General features: G+C 40.1%; 1 protein-coding gene across 4 annotated transcripts in view; it reads right to left on the bottom strand.

The window, feature by feature from the left end:
• Nucleotides 1-11,309, bottom strand: part of FGGY (FGGY carbohydrate kinase domain containing) — a 430,315-nt gene extending 419,006 nt beyond the window's left edge. For 3 of the 4 annotated variants that reach the window (XM_060089872.1, XM_060089875.1, XM_060089874.1), the window contains exon 1: nt 11,228-11,309. The gene's annotated coding sequence lies outside the window, so the exon portion shown is untranslated. Of the gene's footprint in view, nt 1-11,047; nt 11,089-11,227 lie in introns of those variants that run through there. The other variant, XM_060089873.1, reaches the window with a different exon arrangement.
• Between the last annotated feature and the right edge of the window lie 3,696 nt (nt 11,310-15,005).

The following is a 15,005-nucleotide window of genomic DNA, read 5'->3' as shown; positions in this document are numbered from 1 at the left end:
CAAGGCCCTCAGAGCTACGGCTCTGCCTAAGCCTCTCACCTTACCTCCCTGCCTCCTCCCTGACTGCAACCCCTGAGGCTCCAACTCTACAAAGCGACTAGCAATCCCTCAAATGAAGGTTTGGTGCCTCTGTTCATACTGTTCTCTCCTCCTTGGGATGCAGGAAATAAAAACTTGCAGTTCATAGAAAAAGACATACAATGCATACATGTCAACCTTTAGCCTCACAAATAATGGAGGGAAATGCAAATCAAAACAATACTGATATATAATCGTACACCTTAAAAAATGGGCAGAAAATGAAAATGCTAGTACCCATCTTTGGCAAGAGTTTGGGGAAAAAGGCAGTTTCAGACACTTTTAGCGGGAGAATAATTGGTTCAACCTCCTTTCTGTTTTCAAAATCTACCCTTTTACCCAAGAGTTGAACTTCTAAGAATTTAAGATGGGCTCATCTAAAAGATGCATACAAAAATGTCCATTTCAACTTTTTTTTTTTAAAGGCAAGGGCACACTCACAAAAACCCTGGAAACAAATTCAATATTTATAGGGGAATTGCTAAAACGGATACAGAAGCAGCTGTTAAAAACAATGAAAAGCTAAAGAAAATTGCTAACTGTATGTTATTAAGTTAAAAAGCAAGTTCTTAGACACCACAGTATGAACGCATTTGTATTAACTCTGTAAAGAGGAAAAGCAACAGTGGTTCTCAAACTGTGATCTCCAGAGAAGCAGCAACAGCATCACCAGGGAACATGTTAGAAATGCAAATTCTCAGGCTCCAGCCCAGATCTGCTGATTCAGAAACTCTGGGGAGTGCGGCTCACATCTGTCTGGCTACCCTGACAGATGCTAAAGTTTGAGAACCACTGTATTGTATAAGGACCTAACATACAAAACTTCAGGAAGAATATGCAAAAGCCTGCTTACTGCAGTGACATCTAGGGAAAAGAAATGCGGTGGAAGCTTGAAGGGCAATTTTTAACTTCCTCTCTCCGTGCTGTTTGAATGTTCACAATACGCAGCTAGTACTATAATAAGAAGAAAGATCCTCGTACTGAGTTCAATTCTGCTTTATATGGCTTCCACCCTCTAGTCCTCATTTTTATCCCACGGGATCAGCCAAACCACCTAACCTCCTTTGGGTGAGCTATCCCTTCAAACGTTTTAAGCTGACTCTCACGACCTCCTGAGTTTTCTTTCCTCTTTGCTCTACACTTTTAGTTCCTATAACTGCCCCTCCATGCCGTGGCTTTTCCTAAAATAAAGAGGGGGGAAGAAGGGATACGGGGCACTTGGTACATTTAACAAGAATGATCTTCAGATACCCATGTTCCCACATGATGCTGTGTGGAGATGAGGGAAGCTGGGCTAGTAGCCCACCGTGAGCACACAGCAGGTCTTCTCTACCTTGCTGGAGGCCCCCCAGATGCAACACATGTTGGGACAAATCAGTAGCCCATCCAGCCCAATACCCAATCTCGGACACTAACATCAGAACAACCTGTTCAGGAGAAAAGGGAAGGGGAGCTGGGGTGTCTTCACAAAGTGCCTTTGAAGGTGGGCTTTGAGGTAGCCCTCTTCAAATACCCTACTCTTCCTTTAATAGGTCCCTAGAAATTAGTGTTATCTATTAATATGTCCTGTCAATATGTATCTTCAATGAATCACAATGTTTCTCAAACTCATATTTTGCGCCAACCCTCGTCTTGGATCAACAGATTTTGCGTGAGCATTTACTCTCTTCCAGGACTGGTACTAGTGACTTAGTAGACAGTTTTGCTGATCCTCCCAACAACTTTGGAGGGTTCACAACCCAGAGATGGGGTAACTAAGGTTCTGTGCATTTAGGTCACTTGCCCAATGTCACAGAGTCAGTAAAAAACAGAGAGGGTCTTCAACCCCATGCTCTGCCCACTATGTCACATGATGATTTAAAACAGCCGAACAATAGCCACACTCTAATATCAAAGTTGGCCACATAATTCTACAATCCCAGAATCTGGTAAACTACATTGAGTTTGGTGTATATAAATCATGCTTGATTTTATAATTTGCCTTCTCAACTTTCATCCCCCATAGCTGATCAGTAACTGAGTCCTTTCTTAATCTCTTCATCCCATGGCCAGTGTAGCAGAATTCAAGATACTCAGCTCTCAGCCTGATCTGCAACAGATTTCAGGGTAACTCAGACCAAAATCCATATTGCCCAAGGGACTGGCGACACATACATTTAGCCTGAATGATTTCTACTTTATTTTTCCACTCTGCCTAAACCCAGCCCACATGCACAGCACTGCATATGTACCTGCTGTATGAATTCTGCTTCATTTTGTCATCCATGTTGTTAAGAACTTTCTAAATAACTTAAGTTGATGAAGGGGTTATAGGACCTCCAGGGTCCTATATAAATCCCTTCCTCACAACCTCAAATAGTCCCTTTTAAAATTTTCTTCAAAAATTCCAGTTGAGGACCTCCACTTCTAGCCAAGATGGAGTAACAGGCACCATATTTACCTTCCCACCTAAAACAACTAAAATAATGAATATAGGAAACAAAGGTTCTCGGGACACTGGACATCAGGCAAAAAACTACAGTAATCTCAAAGGGATGGGGAAAACATGAGGTATCCTAAAACTGCTCAAGCGTAATGCCTGGGACAGAGGACACAGAAGAGGAAATCCATACCAAGCCCTGCAGTTCCCCGAATTGAGGAGCCAGAGCTAGAGGTCTAAGTAGAACAAGGAGGCTAGAATTCTTGGGGCAAAGTACAAGACAGGAGAGAGCTGCACAGGAGGATGTGCTCCTGAAGTATTCAGGAGAGTACCAATCACTGTATGTATGTGAGGAAACTATCTGAGCCAGAAGCACTCAAAAGGATCACAGAGAACAATCAGTGGATTTCACACAGGGCCATGAATAGTGCCTATTCATACCAGCCAGTGTGGAAAACCTCATAATTAACAGGGCATGGGGTAGAGTACACAGAAGGGTTTTACCTCAGCAGTGAAGAAGAATTAGCCCTACTCAACAAAGCTTAAAGCAAGACTCAAAAGGATAGAACTGTTTCCAAATAACTTACTCATGCCCCAAAACAAAGCTCAGGTGTATTTATAGAAATACAAAAATACCTAGCACTGAAAAAGGTAAAATACATAATGTCTGATATTCAACCAAAAATTACCAGGCATGCAAAGAAGCAGGAAAATACTACTAAAATGAGAAAAATCAATGGACACTGACCTAGAATTGACACATTTGATAGAACTAGTAGACACCGATATTAAAACAGCTATCATACCTAAATTTCATATGTTCAAAAAGCTAAAAGAAAGAGTGAACTTAAAAGTTCACACATGCAAGATTTCAAAAAAGACTCAAGTTGAAATTCTAGAAATGAAAACTAAAATGTTTGAGATGAAAAGTTAACTATATGAGATTAGATAACACAGAAGATTAGTAACCTTCAAGACACAGTAATAGAAACTATCTAAAATATAACAGAGAAAAAAAGATTTTTAAAAAATAAACAGAGCATCAGTGAGCTGTGGAAAAATTTCAAGTGGCCTAATATATGTGAAATGGGAATACCTGAAAGAGAGAACAAAGAAGGGACCAGGAGAAATATATGAGACATAATGGACACAAATTTTCCAAATCTGATGAAAACTATAAACCCATATAATCAAGAATATCAATGAACCCCAAGCACAAGAAATATAAAGAAAACTAAACCAAGAAACATCATAATTAAATTGTTCAAAACCAATGATAAAGAGAAAAACTTAAAAGCAGTCACGGTGGGGGGTGGCAGATTATGCAAAAAAAGAAGAAAAAAACATGAGAATGACAATGGATTTCTTATCAGAAATAATGCAAGCTATGAGACAGTAGAGTAAGATCTTTGAAGGATTAAAAGAAAAAAACTTTATATCTAGAATTCTTTATGCCGTGAAAAAATCTTTCAAAACTAAAGCTGAAATAAAGACTTTATCAGACATACCAAAAATGACATAACAAAATTCACCACCAGCAGAACTGCACCACAAGAAGTGGGGAAAAATAATATCACATGGAAATCTGGATCCATAAAATGGAAGGAAGAGCATAAAGGTAACTATGTGTTACATATAAAGACTTCTAAAATTTTTTTGAATGTCTTAAAAAGACAGTTGCTTAAAACTAAAATAATAACCATGTATTGTGGAGTTTAAAACATATATGGAAGTAAAATATACAACATGAAATAGCAGTAGCAGAAAGGCTATGAGGCAAGAATTAGAAATACATTGTTATACGGTTTTATATTACATATGAAGTGGTATAGTACCACTTTAAAGTTCACTCTGATAAATTAAAGATGTACACTATAAACCTTAAAGCAACCACTAAAATAATATCTGAAAAAAGGATATGCCTAATTAGCCAATAAAGGGGGAAAAATGGAATTAAAAAAATTTATCTAAAAGAAGACAAAACGAGAGAAAAGAGACCAAGAAACAGATGGAACAAATAGAAAAAAAAAAGCAAGATGATATGTTTAAAACAAACCATATGAATTACATTATATATAGTCTAAACACCCTAATTAAAAAGCAGAGATTGTCAGGCCTTGCTTTGTTACCCAGTCTAACTATATGCTGCCTATAAGAAGCCCTAAATATAAGGAGACAAATAGGTTAAAAAGCAGAAGGAAGAAAAAGATATACCATAAAAGAGCAATCAAAAGAAAGCTAAAGTTTGCTGTATTAATATAACACTAAGTAGATTTTAAAGCAAAAATATTATCAGGAATAATGATTAAGTAGCTATCAGAGCAAAACATATCATCAGAAATTATGAAATAATAAAGGGGATGATTCACCAAGATGACCTAAAAATCCTAAATATTAATGCACATAATAACAGAGCATCAGAATACATAAAGCAAAATCTGATAGAACTGCAAGGAGAAATGCATATGTCTACAATTATCATGAGAGAATTAAGTATGTCACTCAATAATTGGTAGAACAGATAGACAGAAAATCAGCAAGTATATAAAACATTAAGAGTAGTCAATGAAGCTGCCTAATTGACATGTAAAAAGCACTCTACCCAACAAGAGCAGACTACACATTCTTTTCAAGTGTACGCAGAACATTTACCAAGACAGACCACATTCTGAGCCATGATACAAGTCTCAAAAAGTTAAAAGGATTCAAGTAATACAAAGTACTCTCTGTGACTACAGTGGAATTAAAAGTCAATAATAGTTAGATATGTGGAACATCCTCAAATATTTGGAAACTGAATTAACACACTTCTATATAACCATAGGTCAAAAAGACATTAAAAACAACTAGAAAGTATATTCACTGAATGAAAATAAAAACAGCAAAAGTTGTGGGATGCAGCTGAAGCAATACTTAGAACTTTACAGCATCAAATGCCTATCTTAGAAAAGTTTCAAGTAAATGACCTTAATTTCTACCTTAATAAATTAGAAAGAAATGAGTAAGAGGAACCCAAAGTTAACAGAAGAAAAGAAATAATAAATTTTAGAGCATAAATCAATAAGTTAAAAAAGAAAAGGAAAACAATAAGGAAAATAAATGAAACCAAAAGCTGGCTCTTTGAGACAATCAATAATATTAATAAATTTCTGGCCAGAATGATCAAGAAAATAAAGAGAAAAGAGACAAATAACCAGTCTTAGGAATGAGATGAAATTACAACAGATTCTATAAATATTAAAACGATAAGGGGATATTATGAGCAACTTAGATGATATGTACAAATTCCTTGAAATACACAAACTATCAAACTTCACTCAAGGAGAAAGAGATAATCTGAATAGTCCTATATTATTAAATCAGTTGACTTCTCCTTCTCCCCCATAAAAAAACTCCAAGCCCAAATGGCTTCACTGATGAATTCTACTAGATATTTAAGAAAAGAAATAATGGCAATTCTACACAAATTCTTACAGAAAACTTAAAAGAAGGAAATACTTTCCTGTTTATTCTATGAGGCCAGAATTATCTTGATAACAAAACTTAAAATACAAGGAAAGAAACTATATCAATACCCATCATTAACACAGATGCAAATATTCTTAAAATTTTAGCAAATAGAACAGAATCCAACAAAATATAAAAAGGATAATATAGGTCCTGGCTACATGGGATTTATCTCAGGAATACAAAGTTAATTTAACATTCCCCCCCCAAAAAAATGAATGTAATTAATCATATTAAGAGTCTTTGAAAAATGATGATCTCATTACAGAAAAAAGCAACTGACAAAATACAATACCCATTCTTCATTTTAAAAAAAAAAGAAAAAAAGAAAAAACCCTTTCAGCAAAGATGGAATAGAATGGAACTTCCTAAACCTGATAAAGAGCTTCTACAAAAAATATATAACTAACATCATAAATCATAATGGTGAAGATATGAATGTTTTTCCCTAAGCTCAGGAACAAGGCAAGACATTTGCTCTCATCACTTCTACACAACACTGAGTGGAGATTCTAGCCAGCGCACTATAGCAAGAAAAATAAAAGACATTCTCATTGAAAGAAAGAAGTAAAACTGTCTTTATTCACAGATAACATGATCACATAAAGAATCTGATGGTACCCACAAAAAAGCTATTAGAACTAATAAGTCAGTTAGCAAGATGGCAGGATACATGATCAATATACAAGTAGTAACAAACAATTGAAAGTTGAAATCTAAGAAGACAATACTGTTTACAATAGCGTCAAAAAATGTGAAATACCTACAGATAACCTGACAAAGACCCATCTACTGAAAGCTAAAAAACACTGCTGAGAGAAATTAAGGAAGACCTAAATAAATGAACAGATATACTGTGTCCATGGGTCAGAAAACTCAATATTTAAGAAGTCAATTCTCTCCCCAAATTAATGTATAAATTAAATGAAGTTCCAATGCAAATCTAAACAGGCCTTTATTTTGAATCTGACAAAATGACTGTAAAATTGATATGGAAATGTAACAGATGCAGAATAACCAATATAACTTTTAAAAAGAACAAAGTTGAAGGACTTATACTACCTGACTTTAATACTTATTACAAAGCTATAGTCATCAAAACTAAGTGGTACTAGGGCTTCCCTGGTGGCGCAGTGGTTGAGAGTCCGCCTGCCAATGCAGGGGACACGGGTTCATGCCCCGGTCTGGGAAGATCCCTCATGCAGCGGAGCGGCTGGGCCCGTGAGCCATGGCCACTGAGCCTGTGTGTCCAGAGCCTGTGCTCTGCAATGGGAGAGGCCACAACAGTGAGAGGCCCGCGTACCGCAAAAAAAAAAAAAAAAAAAAAAAACTAAGTGGTACTAGCATTAAAACAGACAAAGAAATCAATGGAACAAAATAAAATATCCAAAAATGGGCCCACATATACACATGGTAAATTGATGCTGATCAAAGGTACAAAGACAATTCAATGGAGAAAGGATAGATTTTTTAGCAAATGGTGCTGGAACAACTGATACCATATGAAAAAAATAAACTTTGTCCACATCTGCTCCTACAGGTTAACATGAAATGGATCCTGGATTTAATGTAAAATATAAAACAATAAAGCTTCTTAAAAGAAAAATAGGAGAAAATATTTGAGATCTCAGGCTAGGCATGATTTCTAAGATACCAAAACCATGATCCATAAAGGAATAAATTGATAAAATAGACATTATCAAAATTACAAATTGATAAATTAGACTTCAGCAAAATTAAGAACTCTGCTTTTCCAAAGACACTGATAAGAAAATGAAAATATAAGCCACGAAATGGGATAAAATATTTGCAAATCACAGCTGTGATAAAGAACTTATTAATGAGGGCCTCCCTGGTGGCGCAGTGGTTAAGAGTCCGCCTGCCGATGCAGGGGATACGGGTTCGTGCCCCGGTCTGGGAGGATCCCATATGCCGCGGAGCGGCTGGGCCCGTGAGCCATGGCCGCTGGGCCTGCGCATCCGGAGCCTGTGCTCCGCAACGGGAGAGGCCACAACAGTGAGAGGCCCGCATACCGCAAAAACAAAACAAAACAAAAAAAAAAAAAAGAAAAAAAAAAAGAACTTATTAATGAGAATACATATAAAAACCTCTTGGGCTTCCCTGGTGGCACAGTGGTTGAGAGTCCGCCTGCCGATGCAGGGGACATGGGTTTGTGCCCCAGTCCGGGAAGATCTCACATGCCGGGGAGCAGCTAGGCCCGTGAGCCATGGCTGCTGAGCCTGCGCGCCAGGAGCCTGTGCTCCGCAACGGGAGAGGCCACAACAGTGAGAGGCCTGCGTACCGCAAAAAAAAAAAAAAAAAAAAAAAAAAAAACTCTTGAAAGTCAATAAGGAAGCAAACAGCCCATTTTTAAAAAGTGGACAAAACAAATAAACACTTCAGCCAAGAAGATATATGAAATATATACAGGGAAATAAGCAACATGATAAGAAGTTTGAAATTATTAGTCATTAGGGAAGTGCACAATAGAACCCCATGAGAGGATTCCACATTATTAGAATAGCTAAAATTTAAAAGAGTGATCACACCAGTTGGAGCAACTGGAATCACTGTGAAATACAGTTTGGCTGTTTCTTAACAAGTTAAATATACACCTACCACGTGAACTAGCCGTTCCACTTTTAAGTATTTAACTAATAGAAATGAAGGCCGTACAAAGACATTTATACAAATATGGATATCAGCTTTATTTGTAGTAGCCAAAAAGCAGCAAATAATCCAAATGTCCATCAGTGGGTTAGTGGATAAACTAAATATGGTATAGTTGTACTCAGGAAAAAAAAAAAAAACTATGTATGCACACATAACCTGTATAAACTCAAGAGGATTATGCTAAAGGAAAAGCCACCACACACAAAAGATACATATTGTATGACCCCACAGATAAAATCCTAAAAGAGTTTAGTGACAGAAACAACTCACTGGTTCTTGGAGGGATTAGAACGGGGTATGAGCAATCTTTGGGGATATTAGAAATGTTCTTTATCTTGATTGTAATGATGGTTTCATGGATAAATATGCACGCTGAAACTTCTCAAATTAGACACTTTATATATGTACAGTTTACTGTATGTCACGTATACCTCAATAAAGCTGTTGAAAAATATCCTAGTGGGGAATGCCTTTTCTTTCCTGCGGTACCTTGACTGCTACATCCTTTCTTCATCCCCTACATTCAATCAGTAATTAATTCCTAACCATTCTATTCTAATCTCTCTCCTCTAGTCACATAGCTACTACACTAACCCATCTCTCACCTGCATTATAATAGCCTCTCTCCAGTCTTCACCACTCCAATTCATTCTCCACCCTGCAGCCAGAATTAACTTTCTAAAACACAAATCTGACAGTGTCACTTCAATAGCTGCTGCTTGCTCTGGAGATGCATTTCAAACTCCCTTAAACTGATTCACCTGACCTTCCCTGATCTGGGCTTTTCACTCTCCTGAACCTCCTTTCTGGTGATCTCCCCTTGCCAGACTACACAGAAGTAGACTGGATGAAAGCTTGAAAGCAAAGACCAAGTCTTGTTCATCCTTGCTTTCCCAGAGCCTACCACAATGCCAGGCCAAAAACACATTCCCAAATTAGTGAACAAACAAATGAACACAAGAGCTGGTTTGGATGACTGCCTCTTACATCAGCTGAGTTGACTCTAAATTCCACCTTATAAAAATATGGGCAGGTAAGAGGTTGAATAATCTCTGTAGTACATTCTGGTAAAATAATTATTTCAAATACTTTGGGGGGGGGGTGGTCCCACTCTGGCTGTGAGCTTAAGGGCAAGATTCACTACCTCAAACTGTTTTCAGAACCAGCTGGTAATTGACTGTGATTTGAACCAAGTGAAAGGTTAGGGAAAGAGAACCAGATTCCAGGAAAAGACAAGGCCCACAGTAAAAATTAACACAGCCTGGAAGAAGGCTCAGTCTCCTCCCAGTAAACTTCTTAATTTCATCCAGAAAGACACAGATCTCCACCCTCTGGGTTATTCCTTTCTCCCAATACACATATTTTGACTTCCAAATCCAGCAGGGAGGCTCCCAACCTCCCTCCCCCTCAAAATCAATCTCCAGGCCCTTCTCACCCTCTCTGTTCCCTCAATCATCCTTAATAAGAGTTCTCTGAGCCTCCCACCAGGAGGCCCTCCTCAGCTGGCTCCCTCCAAGAGCCAGGCCAGTGGCCACCAAGTCAAAAGCCAACCACAGGACCTCATTAACAGGACATTCCCAGAAGACCAGGAGGCAGTCAAAAGGCTGGAAGACCCAGCTGGCAACTTAAAAAGTACAATTTCAGGATATACAGTCGGTGGATCATAGGAAAGAGGAGAAAAGCAAGCAAAACAAAACAAAGCAGAATTCTACCATCTATATACCAGCTACAAACTAAGAGAAGGCTTGCCTTCTTTCTTACTGATTTGTAGTTCAAAAGCATAATCACTTTCTCCCTCCTGATATCCTATTTTAAAAAGTAACCTAATAATGACTGCTCTTCCCTATCTTGGAAATGACTTTGACTCTTTAATTTAGAGACGAAATTAGTTAAGACATGAGAAGTGCTTTAGTGGAAAATAGCCAATGATTAGGGAAATTCACCATTTTGCATCTTGTTCATCTTAAAAGGAAAGGACATTAATAAAAATAGAAAGATACTCCTAGGCCTTTCCTACCCAGGATAACTGTAGCCAAAGAGCATTATACCATCTAAACTAAATTGCACCTCAAACATTACCACAAGCTGCTGAAAGCTACAAGCAGCACTGGCCTTAAAATCCCTTAGGTAGCCAGAATGGAATTAAAAGGTTCAAAAATGCCTGGGGAAATGTCCTAAAATACGGTGGGAAGGGGGGAGAGAGAAAATTAACATAGTTAACTGGATAGTGATGGCAGGGGACCCCGGGTTCCAGACATCTCCTAAGCAGCGCTGGGGATGCAGTAAAGGCCCACCCTTCTCTTGAGTGGCCGTACGCCTCACCCAGGAGTGGACACAGGGGATTCAACAACGTCTCAGGGGCCAACGCACCGCTGGCGTTGGCGTTAAGACTCAGGCGGCCAGAGGAGGAAGAGGAGGCAGCGACTGCGGGAAAGGGGAGGGAGGCTTGGGCCCGGGTGCGCTCTCGAGTTGGAGAACGTGCGCGCTGCGAGCCTGAGCTTTTGCTAAAGCCCCTGATACACACGTGGGACTGAGAGGAGGGTCACTTACTTGTCCAATCTGAAATTACATTTTAGCTAGCGGGGCCCTGCCGAAAACCGCGCGGAGCCGCACCAAGTCTCGGTTGGGCGGTCCGACCCGCCCTCCGCGCGGGCCCGCCCCTGCCGGCCAGGGCCCCTGTAAAACTCGCCCCGATTGGCCCTTTGAACGGGGCCCGGGATTGGCCTGCGCCTGCGCCCTGCCGTGGCCTTCTGCGGCGCTCGCCTGTCGGTTGGAGTGGAATGCATCCTCTTCCCGTTTCTTCCCGCCTCCCCGTTTCGGTACGCGGGCCTCTCACTGTTGTGGCCTCTCCCGTTGCGGAGCACAGGCTCCGGACGCACAGGCTCAGCGGCCATGGGTCACGGGCCTAGCCGTTCCGCGGCATGTGGGATCTTCCCGGACCGGGGCATGAACCCGTATCCCTGGCATCGGCAGGCGGACTCTCAACCACTGCGCCACCAGGGAAGCCCCTTCTCGAGCTTTTAAAGGCCTGAAGTGGGCTATGTCCTCTCAGGCCGAGAGTTTCCTCCTCTGGGGGCTCTTCTCGCAGAACTCACGCACGCAAACTCCCCTCAGCCGCTGGTGGGTACGTGTCCAACGTGTATCCTGTAACTTCGCTTCTCAGCCATGCACTGAACAGCAAGACTCTTGCAGACAGGTGTTAAAATAAAGAAATTAATAATAATAATATTTATTGAATGCTTACTTTGCGTGAGGTGTTCCCGAGATACTTTACAAAAATGTTCTCATCTAATTTTGTGAACAATCCTCTGAAAAGGTGTCACAGTTTGTAAATGTACAAAACATATGAACCCCAGCCTCTAAGGAAGTTACAGTCTGGTGGGTCCTGGACACACCTATGTCATTTAATCTTCATGATCCTTACCTTTAAAGTTAGCTAGGTACTATTTGTCCATAGTTTACAGACGCGAAGAGTCCGAAACGTTTTTTAGCTTGTTTTGAGACTCACAGTAAGTAACAGGAGGGAAGATTCCAACCTGAGCTCAAACATAAGCCATATCTATTAAAAAGGCAGGCTCCCAAGCTGATGGGACTGAGATTTGGAAGATGGTTTAAGAAGTCTAAACTCTTTATTTTCCTAGAAAAGGAGACTGAGGTGCAGTAAAAGGAAGTGATTTTCGAAGGACACACTGGTCACGAGAGGTAAGCCTCGGTAATAACTGATTTCACAGAACTGGAGTATGGGCCATGTGCGTGATAGTCACTCTGCTATCCTCATAACAACCCCAAATACATGCTCTCATCTTGGTCTTACAGGCGAGGACAGTGGCTCAGTGGGGCTGAGGCCACGTGATTAGCTGCATCTGCTAGAGGCCCTGGTTTGGGGATGCCGGAGGAAGAAATTTTCCTCTATCCTTCTAGGTTCTTCTGGCTGGTCTAAGAATTAAATTGACATTATGAACAGGAGAAAATCAGATGAAAGTTTAATAACGTGTACATGGGAGAGACCCAGCAAAACTGAGTAACTCTGTAAAGACATCTTCCACTAAAGACAAAAAAAAGGATGTTGGTACTGGTTTACGTCTTCTAAAGGGAGGAAGGCAGTTTACATGAAGATGGAAAAGCAAATGTTTGGTAGACAAATGTTTGCTGTGTGTGCTAAGACAGTGGGACACAGAGAGGAATTTAAAAACAAAAAAACCTTCCTAGATTCTTCTCGGTCTACCATACCTAGTTCACACTATAGTACAATGATAGCTGTCTTCCTGGAAGAGGTCCTCTGTCTACATTCTTTAGGCAGCTAAAGAGGACATCCGAGTTTCTTCCTGAGTCTTTTCGGGCCTTGATTGTTTTCAGCTGTAAATAATTCACGTGCCAAAGAGACATTTTGGGGTGGCAAGTTTTGCTCCCGTACAGGGTCATTTTCTTTCTTCTACACCATGACTGTTCACCTTCATCTCCAACAAATATCCGGAGATCTAATCATGGACACCTTGGGAATGTAGGAGGTACTAGGATCTGGTTACTTGGCACCTGTGTGAATCATCATGTACAACAGGAATGATAATATTAAGACCTATTCATCTTACCTTTCCAGAGTATTGGGATGAGTAAATGAGGTAACAAATATGGAAATATTTTGTAAAGTATTAGATGCTGAATACATGTAAGACAGCTTCCAGACCCTCCTCATTGTGCCTCAGGAATAGAATAAATGAAATATACTGGTTGTCTTAGGAACTATGGCAGGAGGCCTCATCTTGGCTAAACTTGAATTAATGTGGATTTGCTTCCTGGTCTTTATAGATACCTCTGTTACTAGGCATTTTGTATTTGATCTGAGGTTTGTTTCTTCTTATCATCATGCTATCATTAGTGGTAATAGCAGCAACAGCACAGTGGCTGGAGCACCAGCAGCCATCTTGGACCATGAGAGGATTTCAGGAATGAAAGCTACACACAGCTAAGCCCCAGGGTGCAAGGGCTTAAGTTTCCGACACCATGCAGCACCAGACGAACACCCACTGCCCACTTCTACTTGTAAGAAAGAAGCTGCTCTCTTGTGCAAGACATTTTAATTTTGTGTTTTCTGTCCATGGGGCCAAACCTAATCATAACTGATACATATACCTTACCTCATGGAAATCCTACAGTAACTCTATAAGGTGATAGGTGCAGAAACAGACCCAGAGAGTATAAATGATTTGTTCGGTGTCATCCAGCCAAGTGACAGAGGCGTAATTTTGTGGCCCATTCTCATTTTTTTAAATGGAAAGAAAATGCCTATTATGAATGAATGAATCTATTTTTTTCCATTTACTTCCATTCTATTCATTTATTCTAGGCGGTGGTAAACTTTTTCTATAAAGGACCAAATAGTAAATATTTTAGACTTTGTGAGTCATACAGTTTCTGTTGCAACTACTCAACTCTGCCTTTGTAGGGCAAAGCAATCATAGATAAAAGTAAACGAGAGGTTATGACTGTGTTTCGATACAACTTTACAAAAGCATACAATGGCCAGTGTGCCCCAGTGGGCCTTAGCTTGCCAACCTCTGATTTATTAAATTCTGATGTCCCATCACAAAAGTGCATTGGAAATACGTTACAGAGGGTAGGGGGATTGTGACTTTGCAGGCACCCTCACACTGTTGACCAATATAAAGTCCAGCGTGTGATGGTGAGGTCCAGTAGAAAGAAAGATCCCTAAACTGATAATCATGAGATCTGGGCACTCAGTTCATATCTGCCCTGAAACAGGATCTATATCCTGAACCAACCCAAGGTGCCTCAGTTCCCTATATGTTAGGAGCAAATAATGCAAATATCATCCCTACTTTCCATAGTTTCCATGGCTACAGGGAGACTGAGATGAGATGATATACAGACTATATTTTGAAAGCTATAAATGTCATTCAACTGTGTGTTCACTGCTTCACCTTAGGCAGGGCCATATAGCCTCTTCTGTATCCTTCAGCCCCCGTCCTTACCTCTATCATGGAACTCCTAGAATGTATCAGATGCCTAGTAGCTATTAGTGAATCTGTTTATCCCCACTCCTCGTCCTTAACTTGACATAAAGGGTTATTGTGTTGCATTGGATTAAAAGACTTAATTATTGCAAAGTCTAGATGCCCACTCAAGGTCACTGCCGGGCAGCGTGGGGGTCATGCAGAGTCATTGTCCAGTAGACAGGTCACAAGTCACACCCATGAAGCAGCACATCAGGCTTAAGCGAGACAGAAAGAGCTAGGTTGTGAAAGCCTGGAACCAGCTGAGCTGGACGTTTGAACAAGCACTTCCTTCCTGCTCAGAGACTGTTTCATGA

Source organism: Mesoplodon densirostris, chromosome 2 (genome assembly GCF_025265405.1).
Source record: "Mesoplodon densirostris isolate mMesDen1 chromosome 2, mMesDen1 primary haplotype, whole genome shotgun sequence".
Taxonomy (NCBI): Eukaryota; Metazoa; Chordata; class Mammalia; order Artiodactyla; family Ziphiidae; genus Mesoplodon; species Mesoplodon densirostris.
Note: the sequence above shows the minus strand (reverse complement) of the source record. Positions and strands in the feature narration are given on the sequence as shown.